We start from the raw sequence: 22,028 nt of genomic DNA, 5'->3' as shown, positions 1-22,028 counted from the left end.
ACGGTCTCTTTTTTGCATGAAATTGAGGTATTTTGGAACCAACTTTGCTGCTACACGACGGAAACCCAAATCATTAACCACAATGTCTTGGGCGGATCCATAGGCAATGTTCAAGTCCTCCGCTATTTCTCTGATGGTTAATTTGCGGTTATTGACCAACATTTCTTTTACTTTATCAATTTTTTCACCGACTTTGTGTCGATGGTCTGCCACTGCGTTCATCATCTTCGATTGACTCACGACCACTTCTGAACCGCTCGTGCCACTGGTAAACGACCGTTTTTTTTAGAGAATCGTTGCCGAAACACTTTTCCAACATTTCCAACGTCCGTGCGCCACTAAATCCGTTTTTTACGCAAAATTTAATACAAGTTCGTTGTTGCAAATTTAAATCCATTTCTGCAATTGTAAAAAATCGCCAACACACACAGAGATAGATGTACTCTTGGCTACGTAACTTTTGCAAATGTCAAGTTATGACACTAAGATTTAAAGGGAATATCAACAACAGATGTACCAATTTAACAAAAAAAACAGAACTCAAATCGGAACGATGGGAGCGCCACACGGTGGTTATTCCGGGAAATTTTTGATCAAGGTAGTACGCACTTTTTTATCTTCCTCCAGTATTGTCTGTCACCCTATAATTAAGAATGATTTACATTTCAGGTGGTAAAGAAGAATTAAACCATATTTGGTGGATATTTAGTAATATTTGCATCACTCGTTACGGGAAATGTCTTTCCTGAGCTGCATTATTGATCGCTAAAGTGATTCCTTTCTGTGAATAAAATGTAAATTCCGTGAAATAAGCCCACTGAAATTCCATCAAGGAGCGATTTTTGGCACACAAAGCTGTGAAGCATTCGAAACTCGGAGGAAAATAAACGATTCACTGGCGTTATGTGCCTCGGAGAGCGAAGAATTTTCCGAAGCTTCAATGTCCGCCGGCACAGATAGGTTTTGCCCGTGGATCTCGCGGGAGAGAGAGGAGTGAAAGGCGTGCGGAGGATAACGGCCAATCATCCCTGGGATATTATTTTTCTGCCAGGTAAAAGCCACCGTGAGGTCGGAGAGATCTAAAAATGTTCACTGTCCCGCCGTGGGCAATCGAAAACCATAACCCACCTACCGGTGTACCCTTGTCTCCGTGCTTGTTCTTCTCCTCCATTCCAGGTGTAGGCAGAAATTTGAGTTAGGTTGACGGGAGGGAGCACGGAGGGAAAATTTCCGCAGACACTCTTCCGCTGCATTGATTCCCACCATTTTGTGCGAAAAATATTCAGTTTTCGTGGCTTTTATTTTTTTCCTGCAAATGTTTCGCTCCACCACACCTCTTCTTTCTTCAACCCGGCGACGGGAGAGAAATGTTTTTGGATAGGAAATTGTTTCTCTACATCAGTTTTCTCAACTTGAACTGATGCCATGACTACAAATAGTTGACTTCCAACCTTTAGGGGTATCCCGTTCGTGTCCCTATGGTAGCTGATTTTTCAGTGAGTGCTGGGTTTTTTTTAAGGCACACTTCGAGTACAGAATGAGGTCCGTCGTATTGGTTGTAACACTATAGACACCTCGGGGATTTTCCTTAGACCTGAGTTCCTTTTCCTGAATTACTCACCTATCTGCTCCCAAAAGTGGGAATGACCTCAGGTCGCCATTATAAAGACTGCTGCTAACAGTGACGCTCTCTCATTTTACATTCCATTCCTCCCTCTTCGCAGGAAAGAACTGAAGTGCATGAATCCATAATGGAATAATAATCTAGAAATTTATTTTTTCCCATGAAAGAGGCAAAGCGTCAACGGTGAAAGAGATGTATATACCCAAGCTCGCTTACGATCACCACAATACTATTCCTCAAAATTCCGAGGCTTTAGATGGGAGTCGAAACTGTGATGCACCAAAAACCTTGCCGTAGGCAGGCACTGTTACTAAAGTTTCAATGGAGTAATTTTTTTGTCGTGGCGCGGTATTTTGTGGTAGCGACGTAGTTTTTATCAATTTATTTTAATTTTATTTAAATTCCACGAAAGATGTGACATCGCGTTGAGTTATGAATTGAGGAACGTTCCAGTGGGAAGGTCGAGAGAGGAATGACACTGTTCACACTCACCCGAGCTTTTGTAACCCTACTGCCCCCTCTTTTCTGTTAGTTTTCTCGACAGCTTACGGTATTTCTCCACTTCCGGAACCTCGCACAAAACCTTTGGAAGCAAGGTAGGCGTTTGCTGTTTCAATACCTGACTAGTTCAGCTGACATTACTCAATAGGAAAATATACTCTTTTTTTAAAGTTTAACGAGGCTGGGTGTTTTAAGTGTCAACTAAGAAAGCACTTTCATGACTTTCCGGCTAAAATACATTACTATTTTGCGCTACGAGTATTTGCTTGGAACATTTTTTACCGTGGTTCACTAAGCGGAAACATAATTGAAAATAACAAATGGTGCAAGAAAGAAATCAATGCGTATTATGTGAAACACATAAAATAATATCATGCAGAGGCTTTGTAAATTATCAGCTTTAAATTCCCATAATATTACTAGAAAAAGCGTACACATCAATATGAGATACATTTATTTAAAGGAAACCATTACACTTTTTCAGATTTGAGATAAAATTCAATGCAAAATAGACGATCTAACACGGGAGTAAAGTTATCAGAGCTGATCATCACACTTCTAAATTACAATCAATTACCGAATCTACAACTCATATTCGCCAATAAATACATAAAATAAAATTAGCGAGTTTTCATTAGCAGTGTAGATGTACGAAGCAATTTCTTTTTTTCTGAAAAAATCGCGTGGTTGCGACGCGTCAAAATTTTTTAATTCATTAAACAGTTTTTTTATTACACCTCCCTTTAATTCGGTGTTTGTACTCTAAGCCGTACAAATTTGAGACCGACTTGCAGATTAGAAATGTAATAACATACATGTATTGTCACGCAAGGCAACAATATCAGTGGAAAAAGCGACGCATGCAGAGCAAGATACCAGCAGAGCGGCGGGAAGAAATTCAATACTAGCATTAATCTCCCCCGGAGATCAATATTTGCTCAATTCCCGTAACACCCCTCCCGCAGAAGTTTTTTCAAAATATTAAATAAATTGGATCGTTTGACTATATAAGCATTGAGAGTATTTTGTGGCAAACAAGAGGCCGGAGATATATTGCTTAGTTTAGTATCTATGCCTTCAGCTACGATTTCTGATTCATATATTGCCGTTTCCCTTCATTACAATGAAAGTATGATCAATTTTCATTACCAGTTTGTTCCCTTACGCCTAAATTATATTCCTTTTTCAGTGTAAAACCTATTGCTCTTCATGATATTACTTCGATGCAGAAGATGGATAACGTGGAAGTATTTCTTTATCCTAAGCGATCTATCTCGATTCTAAAACTCCCTCTGCCAAGCGTGATGGAAAGGCGGGTAGCAACTGAAAATGGAATGCCATCCGGGGTGCGAAACCTTGTAACGTTCTCCTCGGCTAGGCTCCGGGAAATTTTTGACGAATAACAGACCACTTCCCTTGTCCTTTGGACAAACCCCCCGGGCAAGCGGAGAAGGATTGCGAGCGTACCCACTCTCTGGCGCGCCATGCGTAACTTTGACGTGCATCCGTGTATCGCCTCAAAAAAAAATGGTCCAGAGCCTCTCACTCCCCTTTGCCCGAAAGTGAATTACTTGTCCCTGTTTGCCCCACGTCTCCCACCGCTAAAAACACTCAAGCGGCTTGCTACCGGCGACGACAGGACCCAGGCTCATGACTCTCTCTCCCCCCCCCCTAAGTCCCTCCGAGAGGAGGTCCCCTGGAGGACTCGACTTCTCGTCATAACTGTCACGACACCCTGCCATAACTTCGAGATATTATTCCTTCGAGTTATTTGGAATTTAAAAAATATTTCATATCTAAGAGTCCCCTGCCAACTCGTTAGTGAGAGGTATGCTGTGTTGAAATTATCTTGAAGCTAATTTAATCGGCGAAGATTAAAAGTAGAAATTTCATTTAGGTCCGTTTTTTTGTAAATTATTTCGCATAATATGATTAAAAGTCAGAAAATATAACATTTTTGAGTTTAAATTTTGGACATAATCCAAAAATTTGCCATTTAACACATTGTAATGATGTTTTTTTAAATTGCTTTAAGTCCTTTTTAAACTACCATTTAATAAGCGTTCCTCTGTAATTGATAAACGTGAAATTTGACTTCTTATCAATCTAAAAACATTGTAATCCAATAAAAATTATGACTAACCGGACTCCGCATTGCCCCTTGCAATTAATTATTTAATATATTTAATTGATGGAAAATGCATAATTACGCATATACATTCTTTTGCATATATTTTCTATTGCTTTCAGAATATAGTTTACTTATTTTAAAATATTTGGTTTTTCCCGTCCCTAGTCAAAATGATCGGTCTTCATATTCATACTGAATTCAATTATTTTTAATTTCTTGTGTAAAATTTTATTTCGTCATTAAATGTCACTTGATGAAGATTAAATTATATACCTACTGTTTTTGCTGTCAACAGATTTTGATACAATAATTTGAAAATGAATATTGCCCCAATTAGTTAAATACATCAGTGTGAGATGATATTACTATTTTCGCCTTGTCTCAATTACAACATAGAAAAGAGTCAACGTCTGATGGTATATATTTAGCGCTAAATCAATTAAGGTAACCACAAGATCCCCAAGAACGATATCAAGTTGCGGAACACCCTATTGCAGCGTAGGAATCATGAACGAAGAGAAGAGTGGGGGAGTGAGCGAGATAGTAAATGAGTGCGGGAGAAGCAAGTCTTTAGGCGGGCCCAGGAGACTGTCAGCGAGGGAAGATTGCCCTCAGTACAAGCGGCGCCAAACTACTTTTAATTGATACTAAATAATAGATGACGTGGATGAAGAGGTGAGTTCGCCGAGACTTGCTCGCCAAGAGCCTCGGTTAAAATCTCCGACGGAGCCAGTCAGAGTGCCCTTTCTTACAGTGCGGGACTATCTCGTGCACAACGAGAGATAATTTGTGAGTGCGTCAACACGTCAGGGTTAAATCGCGGAGCTCCTTCGCCCTCCAGCAAAATTACACGAAGAAACGCCGAAGCGAAGGCAGGGAGCTCCCTCCCAAGGCGCGATCCCATCGCAATCCCAGGCACAAGAGCAAACTTGCAGGGAAAGAAATCCGGGCCGTAAACTTGTACCGAAACCCTGAGGGGGATGAAAGAGACGTGGCGCGTGACGAATCATCAGCGGCAAAACTGATTTCAGGAGATGCACAGAGAGAATAGGGAATTAGCTGGGAGTCTCCGGAAATGTTCTACTGTACATCAGAGGTCTCGAACATTGAGATCCCCCGAGAAAGCTCTATGTGAACCTCATTCTCTTGATGCGAAATATTACACGACCAGAAAAATGGCAAAATTCCTTTAACAAATGACTGTGAAAAGATTCTATGGTAGTAATTAAACTTCAATAGGAAACCTAAAAACCTCTTTTTATGTATATTGTAGCAACTGAAAGACTTAGTCTTTTCGACAATCTTTCTTTTGGTTAGGTATTTTGAGCCGTGAATTTGATTTTTGTATCTATAATTAAAGTTAAATGAATTTATGTATTTTATATTCAACTTCTTTTTTATTACATGCCTTATATACACTGTTTGTCCTACTCAGGTTCTATCTATCGTAAATAGAAAGGAGTTTAAACTACAACCAAGCAGTATTCCAATTATTATATATTTTTAACCACCAATTAAAATCAAGCTGTCTCTTGGCTCCTTGACTACTTTTTAACAAGACAATGAGTACCAGATTCGACGAAGAGTAGTTGATGGAATTTAATTCCGTTATATCATTTTATAAGAATTATATATCTGCGAGAGTGATAAGAAGAATAAATCCTTCGTTAGTATTGGCTGAGGCTATAAAAATATAAAAATGTTCAAATGGTAGCACTGGGTAGAGAAGAATAGAGGGATACAGGATGCTCTTCCTACTGCGAGTATAAACTTGTTGTAATACTAATGGCTGCTATAACTTACTGCTAGTAGAAATTTGCTGCTGGTACATAGGATCCTCATGAAGTTGGATTGATTGCCGAATTAGATCGCGCAGCGTAGAGGAGCTAGATTATTGAAACTGTGCCATTAGCTCCATCGTACTATGGTAGTAGAGATTATCTAAAACAAATTAGAGATACTAATTGTTGGACAGATGTATTTAAGATGCTATTTTTCCCACGAAGCATAAGATATCGAGAGAAGGTGTCCGACCGCGTCAGGGGAAAAAGTATTTTGCGTCAAAAGTAGTCCGAAGTGTACAACATGACCACATGCCACACACCCTAGCTATGACTTACAGGTATTATGTAAAACATCTCAGGACAAATTTATCCTGGGCAACAAATTTGAGTAAAATTATATCCACCGATTCCCTTTCGTATTTATAAAATGAAGTACAGGTATATTTCATTCTATAAAATGTGGATGTAAAATTATAGATGCTTGAAATGCTGTAGATGCTTTAAGTATTAATGCTAGCCCTTTTCACATTTATTAAATGTCTATCTATTCCATCTTCAATATATGTAAATTGCCGAATTTCGGATATTTAGGGGTGTAGTCATAGGGGGTTATGACATAAATAATTTACTATTTAGCACCTAGTCCACCGGGCTAGATATCTTTTTGAGGAATATACGGACTAAACGTTACTGAATCCATAAGTAACGTCGAACACCTAAAAGCACTCAAAGGTTTGCCAAATAGATTTTTTAAATACAATAAAATTACTCAGGGCAATAAAAATTTTTTATGTCCCCTTCATGCACTCGCAAGAGAAATAGAATCGGTAAATCAAAAACTAGTCAATTTTCATATGTTTGTCATATATAACTCATAATGCGATCAAACCAGAGTGTTGAAGTTTCTCTTAGATATCCCGATAAAAATAACATAAAAATTATTAGTCGGCTATTGCATATAAACCAAACTCGAGTGATTGATCATTAACTGAAGTTTAAGGGAAACAACTGAAATTTCTAAGGAGTACTAACATTAAATAATAGAAGATTAATATTATTTAATGACACTATTTGAGTTACTGCATATAAAAATTACTCCTTGCATTTGTATGAATCCCGGTAATGTGGACCAAACGAGCAAAATATCATAGGCACACCATTACCCGTACATTGAATCCGCTAAGTATGGAAAAAGTGTCGTTTCAAAGAGTCTTCCCCTTACATGGAAACCTTTATATTTACGTGCCGGAGGCAGCGAGGCCCCGTGACGGGTTGGGATTTCAGAGACTCGAGATTCACGGATTATTTTCAGGTACCTGCAGGAAGTAAATTTGCCCTTGGCAGTCGCAAATGCCGAAAATCGACTTTTGGTGAGGCCCTCAGCAACACCAACTCCGTGCTTTTGCTCATAAATTAGCCCCAGGGAATGACCGCCGGGACATGAAGGTATACATGCACATATGTAGGCGGGGATCGGAACACACATCCTGAGTTTAGTTGTTAAGGCACTTCCATTAAGCTTAAAGAACTGAGAAAACGACGCGTAAATCATTCCTCTGTACCTTAATACATAACCCCGATACTTTATCGGGGCATGCCTTGCTTACGGGTTTATTAATCACCAAGAAAGGTGAGCAGAAGCCCTAAAAGAGCCTCAATAGATTACAGTACGGCATATTGCCGACTCCTGAGCGAGATACAGGTATCTCTTAAAATTAATGCCCCTATTACTGGGCGTTAACTCCATGTAGGTCAAACCAATTCAGGAGGTGCAAAAGGTGATATATGTGTTATATTCAAATCCTAACTTCCAGAAACTGAAAACTTTATCTCTATCTCACGGATTAAGCCCTAAAGGTATTGCATCGCTGGTGCGCTTATTGTCTCAAATCGGTCGCTAACTGGTGATTTTTAGAGATTTTTTTATCGTCCGTCGTCAGGGTCTAGTTCTTTTTTGCATGGAGGAAATTCCAGCATATTCCTTCGCGTGGGTGAGTTTGAGAATGTGTTTTCGATCCGTGCACAGCTCATTTCATGATACGCCACCGAGTCGCAGCACCCGAGACCGCGGATCACCTTCGGCGCCCCCCCTCCCATGCAATGGCCACTCGGCGTCGCCAGCCGTACGGGCCGTCGACACTGCCCGCCCGTCGAAAGGAAATTGGTGGAAGTGTTCGCGGGAGTGGAAATTAAATTGTTCCTGCATGTATTTAATTAAAAATCTTCACTTGGTGACCACCTCACGCCCTTTAAGTTTCCCTCAATTACAACTCCGGGGGGCTGCCCTTTTTGAAGCAACCGACGTTTCCTTCGCGTTTTTTCACGCGGCGCTTCGTTAAGCAAGTGGCCGGGGGCAATATTTCAGAAAGGGTCCTGTCCCTCCTCACCCTCTCCTCTCTCGCCCTCAGTCTCCCTCTTCTCTCTCTCCCTCTATCTCCCTATCTATGGTGTGCGGGGGTTGGAAAACTTTTCCTCGAGATAACTCCTGGCGCTCTGGAGCAAAAAAAAAGAATAATTTTTCGAAAAAAATGAGTCAAGTGAGGGCGAGGGAAACTCGCGGAACTCCCCCCGCCCAACCCATCCTCCCCCTACTCGCCCGGTTGTACGCTCTGCTCCTCGTCCTTCGTCGAAACCCTTCTGTTCTCGCGGCTCCCTTTGTTAAAAAAAATTTACCCTGACGCCTCCGCTGGCGACCGCAGCCGATTCCCCGCTCTCTTGGATGGCCAACGGTTCAAAGGCTCGGAGAGAGCGGTAAAAACCCTCCAACCACCACAACATTCTGCGTTACAACACCGCAGAAGCAGCAACATCTTCCTTCAGTCGTACTCGCGCAAATATTCACCTACCATGGTTTGCAAGTCCCTGCGGACTTAGTAAACCAAAGGTCGTGGGTTACATTCCCGGCTATGAATCAGATACCGTGTTTGGCCCAGGATTATTTACTGAAGGCGAACAGTGAACTTAAGACAAGACTGTGAAACATTTTCCACGGAAAACTACAGTTACCTTAAAGACAGGTAGCCGTTATTGTGTACTAAAACCTATTTTTCACATGTCTGTATAATATTGGCGCAGTAATGGTGGACCCGCTTCCCGCTAACGCGATTCATTCCCGCTGCCGACCGGCAGTCGAAGGGCGCTCTAGTGTAGGGAGAATTTCGTCACCTGTGAGTTGGCCGACGAGTGTGTTGGTAAAAATATTGTGTAAAATAAATTACTCCATGCCATCAAAATTAAGGAATGGAAACTCGGGAGCGTTTAAGATTAATAAAATCCAAAAAGTTTAGATTATTTTAGCAACAGTAGTCTCAGAAGTATTCTCTGGAAAGACTCTCAGCTATTGAAGCACTTGTCTACACAGAAGGCACAAGAAGGCAGGGAAAAAACGGAGCCAATCACCTCTGAGAGTACATTAAAATTCACTGCAAAGCAGTTATAACAGTTATACACTCAGATTGAATCACGGTAGTGCCTTCCTTCCTTTACCCATGAAGATCAAAACTATAAATTCGTGGGACGGGCGGGATTTTTGGCCTATTTCAGTGACTTCAATTTCCCTACTAATAACTGGGCGATTTTATGAGTACCCTCTGAAAACAAACTAAGCTAAATCGTACGCAGCTTCCCAAATAATTCTCCATTAAGTAAAATGTTTGTCCCCTTGATCCTCGAGGATTCTAAAAATTCGAAAACAGTCCAATTTAGGTGAAACGTTCAAAATCGCTGGAGCACAGGACGATATTGGGATCCGTTTATGTTAAATGGAGAAATCTCTGATGCTGGGCCAAATGCTACTGTATTCCAGCGATGGCCGGTCATAAGAAGAACGAATAACTCCAAACGGAACGGATGTTTTTTACAAACTGTTCAAGGTTTACCACTTGCGTATTTTCAGTATTTAGTGTGAATACGTGAATTGAGAATCAGAAAGGCAGATGCATGGGGGAAATCAAGGACATTGGACCCACGGGTTGAGCAGTGATTAGATCACATGGAACTACGTACAGCGTTTGGTAGATATTTCAACCTTAATAGGTAAATATTTAAGATACCTCACTACGTAACACGTACTTGCAGATGGAAAAAAAATTAAAAATGCTTAAAAGACCCTTACGATATCTCTGATGGACGTGGGAGCCAGGAAGAACTGGAGGATTGCGTTCAAACTTCAACCACTTTATCATAAAACATCCATAAAAGGAGAGTTATCGTATCCTCTCACGCCGAGGACTCTAGTTCTGTAACCGGAGCTTGGAGATCTTACAGTAGATATCTTGGTTCTCACCTTGACCATGTTAAAAACAGGAGTGGGTGTTCAACGTATATTTCAAAGTTAGTCGCCGTAAGTGTTAAAACGCCGACCACTGGGTATCTATTTGCATGAAGACACTTATGCCGACGAGGTGTCTTTCAAACTTAAGCCTATGCTCACTTAATTCCTATCTCTCACTGATGATCCTAATGATAATCCTAAAGATAGCTAATTACTGCAAAGTAATCGATCCAATCATAATTACTATCAGCGCTAGCCTTATAGCCTAATGGGCAGGTATGCTCTACCATGCTGCACGTCCAGGTGGCTAACGAATTCGACGTAAATAAGGAGTTTTTGGGTTTAAATATCATGTTTTCTATTTATTTATGGTCATGGTAAGGTAGCTATTTCTGATGACGGCGTTTATTGACCGAAACCGTCGCAGAACCTTGAAAAACCTCGACAACACCATCTTCAAAGTCCCGTTCCCGGCTCGGCGTGACTCTCCCTCCCACGACCGATAAAGGTGTCCCGTGCATAAATGCGTGCTAATATTTGCATATTTTAATGATGTCCGTATCTTCCTGTGTTCTCAAACATTTATTTTAAACGCCCAAGATTTTATCATTTCCCAACAGCCATAGAAGACTATTCTACCTACAGGAAATTCAAATCTGTGTTGGGGAGTGTAAAAGAGTGAGCAAGCGAGGAAAGGGGATGTGTGTGCTAATGGTTACTTGATGATGTTGAAAAGCATTGGTATCAAGATCCCGAGAAATAAATTTAGCTGGAAACATTTAATTGCCGCTATTTTCTTTACACTACTCTGTAAAACGGGGTGAAGCAGAGCTGGTTTCGTTTACCACGAGTTCATCGGCTCGAATTTCTACTTGATACCATTCCTGCGACGCGCGGATCGAGTTCCGATTTCGATTTTCAGGCGAAGAGAGATCTTCTCCCGTTTTTCAGCGAGGGTCGACGCAGTGGAGAGGGGTCTTTAAAAGTGCTCTCTCCCACATTACCTCTCTCTCTTCGTATCCGCGATGCCCAGGCCAAAGCTTTCCCCTTTAACGAGCACGAGAAGATGCTGCAACAGTCTCTGCAACCGCCGCGCGCGATCCCGCGCGGTGGCCTGAGAAATTTTTCACGCGCCCCTGAGACCCAGGAAGAGTCCGCGCGCGAGACGGAGAGAGGGAGAGATGGATAGGCGGGACCCTCTCACGCCCGGACGCTAAACGTAAGGGGGTACTTGCGGAAGGAACCGTGGTCGGTTAGGTATGGAGGGGAGGCGTCGGTGACCCCAGTGATGACCCCCCCCCACAAACATGACGCTTCCCTAACCGTGTCCACCCCTCATTTGGATTACATCGCGAGTCGAAAATGTTAATCACGGTAAATGTGTCGAGCGTTTCGTGGGGATAAGGGGGGAGGGGTTGCACGAGTAATCTCGCGGCGCGGTTTTTCACTCCGAAAGCCAACGGCGGACGAGAAGTACCCTCCTCCGAAAATGAGAGACCCGGCAGAGACCGGAGGCATTAAAGGCGATATTTAGTCCAATGTCTCGGATTACTCTCTGCGCTAGACCATCCTCCAATGGCTCCAAACTCGGGAAAATCCCCTCGTTCTCCTTAGCTTAGGGGAGACACCAGTTTTTCCACTCGGACTCTAGCTCTAACCCCCTGGGTTGCGTTCAAGTGAAATCTTAATGCAGATCAAAAGGATGGCTATGTAATCCGATGTCTAATGACGGAATTTGGCAAGGGATCCAGTTTCTGACCAGAACCAGGCACTTCTTGTTAAAAATATATCCAACTTTTGGATAAAAGTTTTTTCTTCAGGAATATGGATTTACTTCTCTTCCAAAAAAATCCTTTTTCTGTCACAAATTTACGTTTTAGAGCACTTTTTTTTAAACTTCACGTAAAGTAAGAACATGTGAGCATATGAACTATACAACTATGTTCCAGTGGAAAGTTTCGACATGCTGAGCCGAATATTCAGGTACACAATTCGCTGTTCATTCATTACCAAGGTATCATAGAAATAATTAATCATAGACCTAACCTTGATTCGACTCTACCGATAATAAATTAAATCCATCACGTTTTGCGGGTAGGAATTTAATTTATAAAATACAGCACCAAATAAACTAAATTTTTTAGTCATGATAAGTCCGCGGGTTGTATCCCCCAAATGGCGAAAATTTCAAATGGGGGACAATTTAACGGTTGAAAGCATTGTATCACCTAGAATATCCGTGCGTAGAAGTTAATGTCTTCTGTTTACCTCGGTAATACAAAGTTTTGGGTAAATCGACAGGTATTCCAATATAGTGATGAATGATATATTTTATATATTCCATTGACTAATTTCTACCAACCGTAAATGATTTTATCAACTGTTTATAATACTATTATGGATCTGGATGACAATATTATGGTAACAGAAACGGTGATCAGTCCATTAAGAGAAAAAAACCGTAGAATCTACGTAATCATCCCGCGATATGGATATAATTCACAGCGAAAACTGATAATTTCAAACACTCGCAATTAAGCGTCGTTCCATGGCCCCGCGTACGGAGAACACTGGAATGAACCAGGATCACTTGTCACCACATTAGCCGAGAGGGAGAGGCTTCACCTTCCGCACGGCAGTAATACTTCCACCAGGGGAGGAGGACCGGGAAACGGATTTTCACGTGAGCACTGGTTGATTCCCAGGATGACGGACTGCTCCTTCCCACACAAGGCGCGAGGTCCGCTGCCAAATTTTCCTTGGATCACCCGAAAAGCCCCCACCCGCGTCATTAACTGCCCGCGGAACGCAAAGAGCGTCTCCTTCCCGGTTAATGGGGATGGATGGGCCGGCTTACCTAAAGACACGGAGAGGCACCGCCGGAGGGTCAGCGGCGTCTGAGCCGGGAGCCACGGAACTTCCCTCGGCACAATTCCGGATGATTACCACGGTGAGGCATCCAGGGCCCAGGGGCAACGCGCGGTCTTCCTCCCTCTCAAGCACAAGGTCCATCCGACGGCCAACCTGGGGGCGGCCGGTGTTCTCCACGCGCGGGGAGAAGAATAAGGGCGTGAGACAAAACCTGCCCTGTCGAAAAGCCACCTCGCGCGGAAACGGGCATGAATGAATGAAGCCTCCCTCCGTCACCCAAAGGGGCGATGATGTGCGGCACCCGAAAGAGGGTGGAAAAGCACGGGAGGGAGCAGCGGCAAACGGTTGTTTGGGTCGGACGTCACATGCAATCCAAGAGGATGGATAGGAAAGGAATGGAGAGGCCCGTCCTGGGCTCCCGTCGTCGGCCCCGGCCGCTGTCGATTCGGTGGGTGCGGAAAAGATGGGATAACACGATGAGCGAAATGAGTCTTGAGATCACTCCACCAGAGGCCGAATATCCAAGGCCCGTCCACCACACGATCCAAAAGAGGGGAGGAAAGGGGGGTGGGGTTTAATGGGCTGAAAAGTTTCACTTCACCAGGTGATGAGGAAACTGATCACTCGCTTCATCTCTTCCCTTGCATCTCTGACCCATTTCATTCGATCTCAGCTCTTCTTTTTTCAAAATAAAAAATTATGCAGATAATAAGCCTTTTCAGCTTCCCTTGCCTCTCCTTTCCAGAGAGAGAATATCCTGTACACGGAACGAGAGGAAGGAAAATGATTTCCTTTGCCCCGTAAGAACGGCGGACACCTCAAAAAAAAATCAGCGTGCGTATCCAGGGAAAGGGCGTTTCTTATTATTTTGAGCGGTTATGCATCCACAGATGGGGAGGAAAGTTTTGGCTAAGCCATCCATTCAGTGGAGAAGTGGACGAAGACGGATAAGGGCGATGGGGTGGTTTTGGGGGGGGGAGGGGAGAAAGGATATATAAAGTTGTCCTCTTCCTCGGCTATTTCACACACGAAATGTTAGGGGATTTAGGGAGGGAGGTTTTCTGGGGGTTGGGGGAGATTTACCATACATTCTCCGATCGGAAGTCGTTAAGGGGGGGGTTGGAGAGAGATTATGTGGCGAGGGGTTGGGGAGGATTGCAAATAGGCCGATACGATAGGGGTGTGTATGCGTGAGGTCGGGAGTGGGGGGAAATTACTTTCGAAAGGGGTGTGGGAGAGAGGGGGGGGAGGAGAATGGGGTCCAGTGGTCCAAGAACACGTTCGAAGAAAAAATCCAGGAACCTCCCGCTCAAAATATTTCCTCGCGGGGATGATTCTCCTTCAGCTCCACACACATCACACGTCCGCGGAAACCAAAAGAAAGAAAATGCAGTGGCGGCCGCGGGGAGAGTGTGCTTCGTTCTTCCTCTCTCTCTCTCCGCGGGTTTCGAAGTTGCTGGGCGACGGGCGGAGGGGCGGGGATGAGAGAGAGAGAGAGAGCGGTCGCGGGCGGAGAACTCTCGACGCCGGGAGTTCCCCCCGAAGTCACCCCGGGGTCTCCCTCTCTTTTTCCGGCCGCGCGGGCTTCGTCGTCGGGCCTCGCCGGCAGTTGCGTCGCACAGGACCTCCAAACGTACTTTGAGGCCGGCGAAGGGGGATGCTGAAGAGGCCGCTGGCGGGGGAACGGGCAGAGGGGGAAAGCGCGGAGAGTGCGGGAGGAATGGGGAGGAACCGGGGGCGGGGGGGGGGGGGAGCCGGCCCTTCGAAGGGAGGGAGGTGGGGGAGTGGGGGCGGCGGGGAGATTGGGGGAAAGATGTGAACGGAGTGGGGAGGGAAGCGGACGTAGGATTGTGTCGTGGGGTGAGGTAGGGTTTTATGCGACGGTGCGCCTGCGCAGGAGGGGTCGCGAGGGTTATACACTCTCCGGGGGAGGGGGGGGAGGGGGGGGAGGGGAAACTATGGAGGGGAACGTAGTGAGCGAGAGGGGAGGGTAGTACCATGTGTGTGTGTGAGTAGAGTGAGTTGGACTGGTGTGTGCTAGGGGAGGAGTGTGTCGGTAGTAGGAAACCAGGGGGATTTCGAAGAGGACGGTGAAAATGGATAGTTGAGGGGTGGGGGAGAGGTTTTAGTCTGGACGCTGTGCTAGTGCCTTTGCGAAGCACGTTATGTCATTTTTTTTAATTCTATTAATGAACCAATAACGATAACGAAGGGCATGAGAGGGTGCGGAGTGATAAGGGTGGTGTCGGATCTGTTCCGTTCCTTACTGAAATGTTTGAAGCAGGGTTTTTCAATAAATGTTAAGCCCAGTAGAGACGACGGCAGCTTAACGATTAGGTTGTTCCAGATACGCGTTCCACCCGAAAGTTTTTCGACAGTTGTACAAAAGATGAGCGAATGCTCTGAAGGAGTGTGGGCACTTTTTGAATTGGCAGGTGATTTAACGTTCGTTATTTCGAAATTTTTCCCTATCACTGATAAGATTCGAAGGCATTTTCTAAATTTCGATATTCCGGATATTTCATGAAATGATTTTCGTTTAACAGACGTTTCCTGAAATTAAATCAAATCGATTGCGAAAATAAATATGATTGGAAAACTGGAAGAGAGAAAATGGGTGTTGAATCTTATTGAGAGTGCAGACTCCATCGCAAATATGAAATGAACCGTTTTTTTCAAAGGAATGATGTAGTCAGTGGAAAAAAAACTTTGATGTACCGGGTGTGGCAACATAACTTCTATTTTCAAGTCAATTTCTATAAGAAAAAAGGAAGTTATGTTGCAATGTTGACAAAAGGGAGACCGTTGATAGGAGAGATTCGTTGCAGTCAGATAAAGTAGATTGAATAGATGTTGCAAGGTAATGGGGAGCTTAAAACGATGATTAGATAGTACTTCGTAAGAGAGGAAAATGAAGGAGACAGAGAATTTACGTCATCGCGGATCCAAACTTTGATTTAGTATGATGCAAAATATTTTAGAGTTAAATACTTCCTGAGGAAAATTTGCTAATTAGCTTGGAAAACTACTGGAGTGAAACTAGACCGAGGGAGTTATCTTTAAATTTGAGTACGTTTCAGGTTCTATTTCAAACTTAAATTTGACCATTTGACAGAATTGTTATTTATTAATTGAAGGATAAATGCTTTAACTAATAGTGTTAAGACGGTGATAAATTAAGGCGTAAGGTACTATAAACATACTACCTTCTTAACTCTCATTTTTCTCAATTTATACATCTATAGACCCATGCAATTTTAACCGTTTCTCGTCTTTTTTTTTACTCATGTATCTTTATGCTCGCGGATGTTTAGTTTTTCGTGGGAAGTTCCCATGCCACACTCAGCCACCCACCCTTCCTCTCCCATTTCCCGCCTCCCCTTTCACTTGGCTCAAGGCTTAAAAAAATGTCCTTTTTCGAGTCCGGCAGAGAGGGATACAGAGAAGAGAGACGCGTCTTTTTTTCCCCGTCCGAATTTTTTATTCGCACTTCCCATCTCCTCCTCTCTCTGTCTATCTTTCATTCTCTCTCTCCTTCCTTTCACAGCTCTATCCTTCCGATCCAACTCTCTCTCTCTTTTTCTCCATCCTCCTTTGCTCCCTCCCTTCCTCTCTCCTTACACACTTCCGCCCCCCCCCCGTCTTCCTCCCCCTTCATCTCTCCTTTGGCCACCGAACGGTTAGCGCGCATAAGTGGCGGCGATTGTACTTGTGGCGACGTCCTCCTCCGCATCGGCGGCGGCGGTAGCAGGCGGCGCCGGCCCTTGCTCTCTCTAGGTGGAGACGCGAGGGGCGGCCGTCCGCAGGAGTGAAATATTAGCGAAAACACAAAAGTATGGGGTTTGGAGTAAGGGCTGTGGGAAAGGGGGGGGAGTGGGAAGAGGAGTGGAGTGTGAGAGGAGTAAGAGGAGGAGGGTGAAATGGGGAGGGGGGACGAGAGCCAGAAGCCGACACAAAAGCGGAAAACAAAAGGCGACCACACTCAGTGTGGTGGTTTTATTGCTCCCGTGGATCCGCGAGAGCACACGAACGCGCAGTCGCGCGCACAGGATCGGGCACTAAGCGCCACAACCGCCCTCGCTTTTATAAGTGCATGCACAAGAAAGTCCCCAGATCCGTTATCCCGCGCCGACCCTACCATTTCCTCTCACTCGCTGTAGCGGAACCATCGTAGAAAAATCAGTGATTCTTTAAAATATTTTAATATACTCATAGTCATTACTTTACATTACATAGATTTCACATTATTCTTAAAAAATTACTTCAATCGTCCTTAAATATTCTGATAGGTTTTAATGGACCTGATATGCTATAATGTTTTACTTCCCTATAATATTATTTTGAAATTTTGGAAATGGATTCCCATTTGTACATATCCGCGTGATCATTCGTAAGACGAAACTTTACATCTTTCCTAAAGTTTCGTCGAATATCTTTCGGCAACACATTAAAAACGATACGGGGGTTGTTACCCTCGGGTAATAAGGCATTGCCTCCTATATAGTTCTCCCTTTGAAAATGCATCAGTCACTTAACGATAACAAGTAACGTTAATCTTCAATATCATCATAGATTTAATCTGATATAGTATTAAGGTTTCAGCTGTGAAAAGAAAATTAAATAAATATTAATTTTTCATTTAATTGAAATTATAATGTATGAAGCGAACAGTAACTACGGCTGTATCAATATTATGGGAAGAATCAAACCCAGCCGTACTCTTACATAGAGTTACTCTTGTGCGAGTACGGCTGGGGTTGGTTTTTCCCATAATATTGAAATTACAATGTGTTGCTATTAAAAAGGGCGTGATAGTTTAGGGATTAAATCTTAGACCGCTGACCAGAGGGCCCGGGTACGATTCCCCAGTACGCCCTTGGACACACTCAGCTTCACCCAAGCCTAGTCATTTTTCGGGTACCAGAACTTCCTGGCGGACTACTTATAGGTGGCGCAAGAAAAGGAACTAGTCCCTTTACCCTATTGTATGGCGTTGACACGCCGCGCTGTTGGGCTCAGTTCAGAATGGCCCCTACTCTCGCCTATAAAACCAACCTTTGGGTTGATAACTGTGTTTATGCTTTCACTGTTAACAAGGCCAATTGTGAGTTACGGTGGTGAAATCTTCCTTCTCTGATTTCATGGATTATCCAAAAGTTCAATTATGTTGCCACACAAATCCCGAGGGGAAGTTGACTCTTTTTTTAATGCCTAATGGTAACAATGGGTGTGTTTTTAGCATAGTAGTATTTAAGTTGTGCTTTCGGGGAATAAATATTAACTTCACATATTAGAGAGTTTCATGACACAGGAGTTTAGTGAGCTCATTTTTATTTAAACATATGCAAATGTATACCTTTAAGGAAGGCAACGGGAAACCACCTCAATTATCATTCCCAAGAACATAATGATGTGCCCTATAGAGAATATGATTCCTGGCAACTACGGAACTCGGCCCAATCGGCCGTGTGTGGAGATCAGCCACGAGAGATAAAAAAATATGTACACCTATCAAACCATGGATCTCGGATGACACGGAAACAATGATCAGAAAGAGAGATGAAAGAAGAAAATGGAAGAACGTAAACACAGATCTAGGTGGAAGGAAGCACAAAGAGTTAAATAATAAATTGGGACGGGAAACAAATAAACCCAAAGTAGCATGGTGGAAGACGCAGTGGGAGGATATGGAAAGTTTGCAAAGGAAGGGGGAAATTGGTGTGCTGTACAAGATGATTAAAACACTCTAGGGAAATAAGGAGGGAAGATCTGTGTAATCAGCTAGAGATAATTCGGGTAAGATGCTATATGACATAGAAAATATCCAAGAGGGATGAAAGGAATATTGGAAAGAACTATATGATAATGAACTTAGGTCAATAAGGTTAGAAAGAGAAAGAGAACATGACGTAGAGGAAGATAGTATACGTCCAGACATACTTGAAGATGAGATAGAAAGGGCTTTAAGGGAGATGAAATTAAACAAGGCCGTGGGAGCAGAAAATATTCCTGCGGAACTAGAAAAGAGTTAAGGAAAACGTGGGAGGAAGAGGCTATATGGACTGATTCGTAGTATCTATGAGGAAGGAATTTGGTCGGAAGACTTTGTGAGATCAGTTTTAGTTCCTATTCGAAAAAGGTAAAGGCTTCATTTTGTGAAGACTACAGAACAATTAGTTTGATATCCCACGCCGCTAAAGTAGTTCCCACGTTCATCATCAAAAGGATGAAGAGTAGGGCAAATGATTACTTAAGCCATGGTCAGTCCGGGTTTAGGAAGGGAAGAGGTACGATTGATGCCATTGCAGTATTGAGAGGAATATCGAGAATCGAGAGGAATATAGAATACAATCAGGACGTATTAGACTGTTTTTTTATTACGAAAAGGCGTTTGATAGAGTAAATTGAGGAAAGCTAATGAGTAAATTGCAGAAAATAGGAATATATTGGAGAAACAGGAGGCTAATCCGCAACCTGTACATTTCTCAGGCTGCTCAGGTGCGAGTGGGAAATGGGGAGTCCGGATGGGCAGTGTTAGGAAGAGGTGTAAGGCAGGGTTGCCCATTATCACCGTTGCTGTTCAACCTGTATGCAGAGGAAATAATTAAAGAGGCATGGGAAGAACTGGAGGTAGGAATGAAAGTCGGAGGGGGATACGCAAAATCAGTTAGGTTTGCTGTTGACCAAGCTTTAGTTTGTCAGTCAGCCAAGGGGTTACAAGCATTGCTGAGTGAATTGGAAACTCAATTCAATGGATATGGGATGAATATCAACATAAATAAAACAAATTTTATGCGATTTTATAGAAAGGAAAAGGCTAAGCTAAACATTAAAATAGGAGGGCAAAAACTAGAGAGGGGTTTCTCTGGAGAAATCCTTTGGAGGCAGAAAAAGCGGATGAAGGGGGTATTGGCCGGCAGTGGGAAATTGAAGACTGTATTAGAGGGGAAAATGTTAGGCAAACGAGGAAAGGGAAGAAACAGGATAGGGATGTTGGATGGGGAGAAGAGAGGAAGGATTTACTCAGAGATGAAGAGGGACCTGATGTAGTGTATGTTGCTGGATATTGTTTTGTTAGGAGTAACAATATATTTACTTAATAGTTATATACTTCCAAACCCTACATTAACCTGTAGATTATTTAATAAATTAAATAATAATATACCTATCCCATCCAAATTTGCACACTTCTTTGCTTCCCATTTTATTTCAATGGAAATGCTCTACTTTAACTGTCACACAATTAAAGGGCATTGCCATTGCACGGCGCTCGGACTACATTATAGTCTACCCACCATTAATTATTCACCTTGCTTATCTGAATCGCTAATCACTCTTTCTCCTTCTTTTTCTTTGTTATTGCCAAGGCTTAACTGCAGATAAGCACGGAGATGCCGGCCGCGGTGCGCTTGGGATTACCCATAAAGAGCTGCAAAGGCGGTACTAGACATTCTAAGCCCTCTTACTCATTTGGTCCACTTATCCTATTCGTGCCCATCCATCTGGTTGGGTTCTTCTATATATATACAAGAATTAAATAAGATTTACTCCTTGTTATTTAAAAGCCTACAATATCTGTTAATGTGATTGATTTTTTATGCATATAAACCTGAAAATTCATACAACTTTGGCGAAGCACAGGACGCTCGTAGGCGTCCCCTGTCATTTAACAGGGTCATTAGCCCAGCCCACTACCCACTGGACCACCACGCCACTACACACACACACACATACACACATTCACACACACACACATACACACACACACACACACATATATGTGTGTGTGTGTGTTTTTTTTTTTTTTTTTTTTTTTTTAAAGAGTTCAGGGGAAATGCTTTATGCACTGATAGACAAGAAACCCTCATGTTTCCTGTCCCTCGAGTCGGACTCCCACCGACTAAAACCCCTCGTCTCTTCCTCTATGGTCTTTGTTTTCTCCTGCGGTACTGCTGGTGGCTTATTACTTCACAGGAGAGACCATTAGCCGTAGCTTTTTCTCTAGTTCTATGCTTCCGTTTCCATTGTTGCGCTCCTGGCGCGCTCTTCTCTTCGTAGCTCCTTCATGATGGCGGTAATGAAGTCGCAAATCACGCTCCAGGTTGATTCCGACGAAATCATATGTTCCACCAAGGTCTCTGGCGTGAGTTGAGTGTTTAACTTTAATACAAGGGTATCTCGCGATGCACTGAACCGTGGGCACTCAAAAATCACGTGTTCAGCATTCTCCTCGGCTCCTTGGCACGTTGGGCAATACGGCGAATCCTCATGCTTGTATTTGTGCAGATACGCACGATAACACCCATGTCCCGATAGCACCTGCGTGAGGTAGTAATTGAGCTCCCCGTGGGACCGATTTACCCATTTCGCCACGTTAGGGATAAGCCGGTGCGTCCATCTTCCCTTCATTGATGTGTCCCACAATCTCTGCCATTCATTAAAACTCTCTTCTCTTATTTCTTTTCTGGTCTCACCCGGATTCTCCTGTCGATACCATTTCTTCCTTTCCTTTGCCAGGAGCTCCACTGGTAACATACTCGAAATCACATTTATGGCGTCCTCGGAAACTGTCCGAAAAGCGCTTGCCACCCGCAAAGCACTAATCCGGTATGGCGCTGCTACCTTCCTTCGATACCCCTTACTCAGCAGTGCATCAGCCCATATGGGTATCCCATAGGTTAGCACTGAGGTTATAACCGATGCCAGCAGTTGTCTTCTTTTCTGCTTGGGGCCACCAACATTGGGCATAAGCCGTTGCAGTGTGGAAGCCACTAAAGAAGCTTTGCCACTGACTTGCCCCACCTGCTCCTTGAAATTTAGCCTGGTGTCTAGGGTCACCCCAAG

This window comes from Hetaerina americana, unplaced genomic scaffold, assembly GCF_022747635.1.
Source record: "Hetaerina americana unplaced genomic scaffold, ioHetAmer1.1.p SCAF_8, whole genome shotgun sequence".
Classification (NCBI taxonomy): Eukaryota; Metazoa; Arthropoda; class Insecta; order Odonata; family Calopterygidae; genus Hetaerina; species Hetaerina americana.
This window is presented reverse-complemented; position numbering follows the sequence as displayed.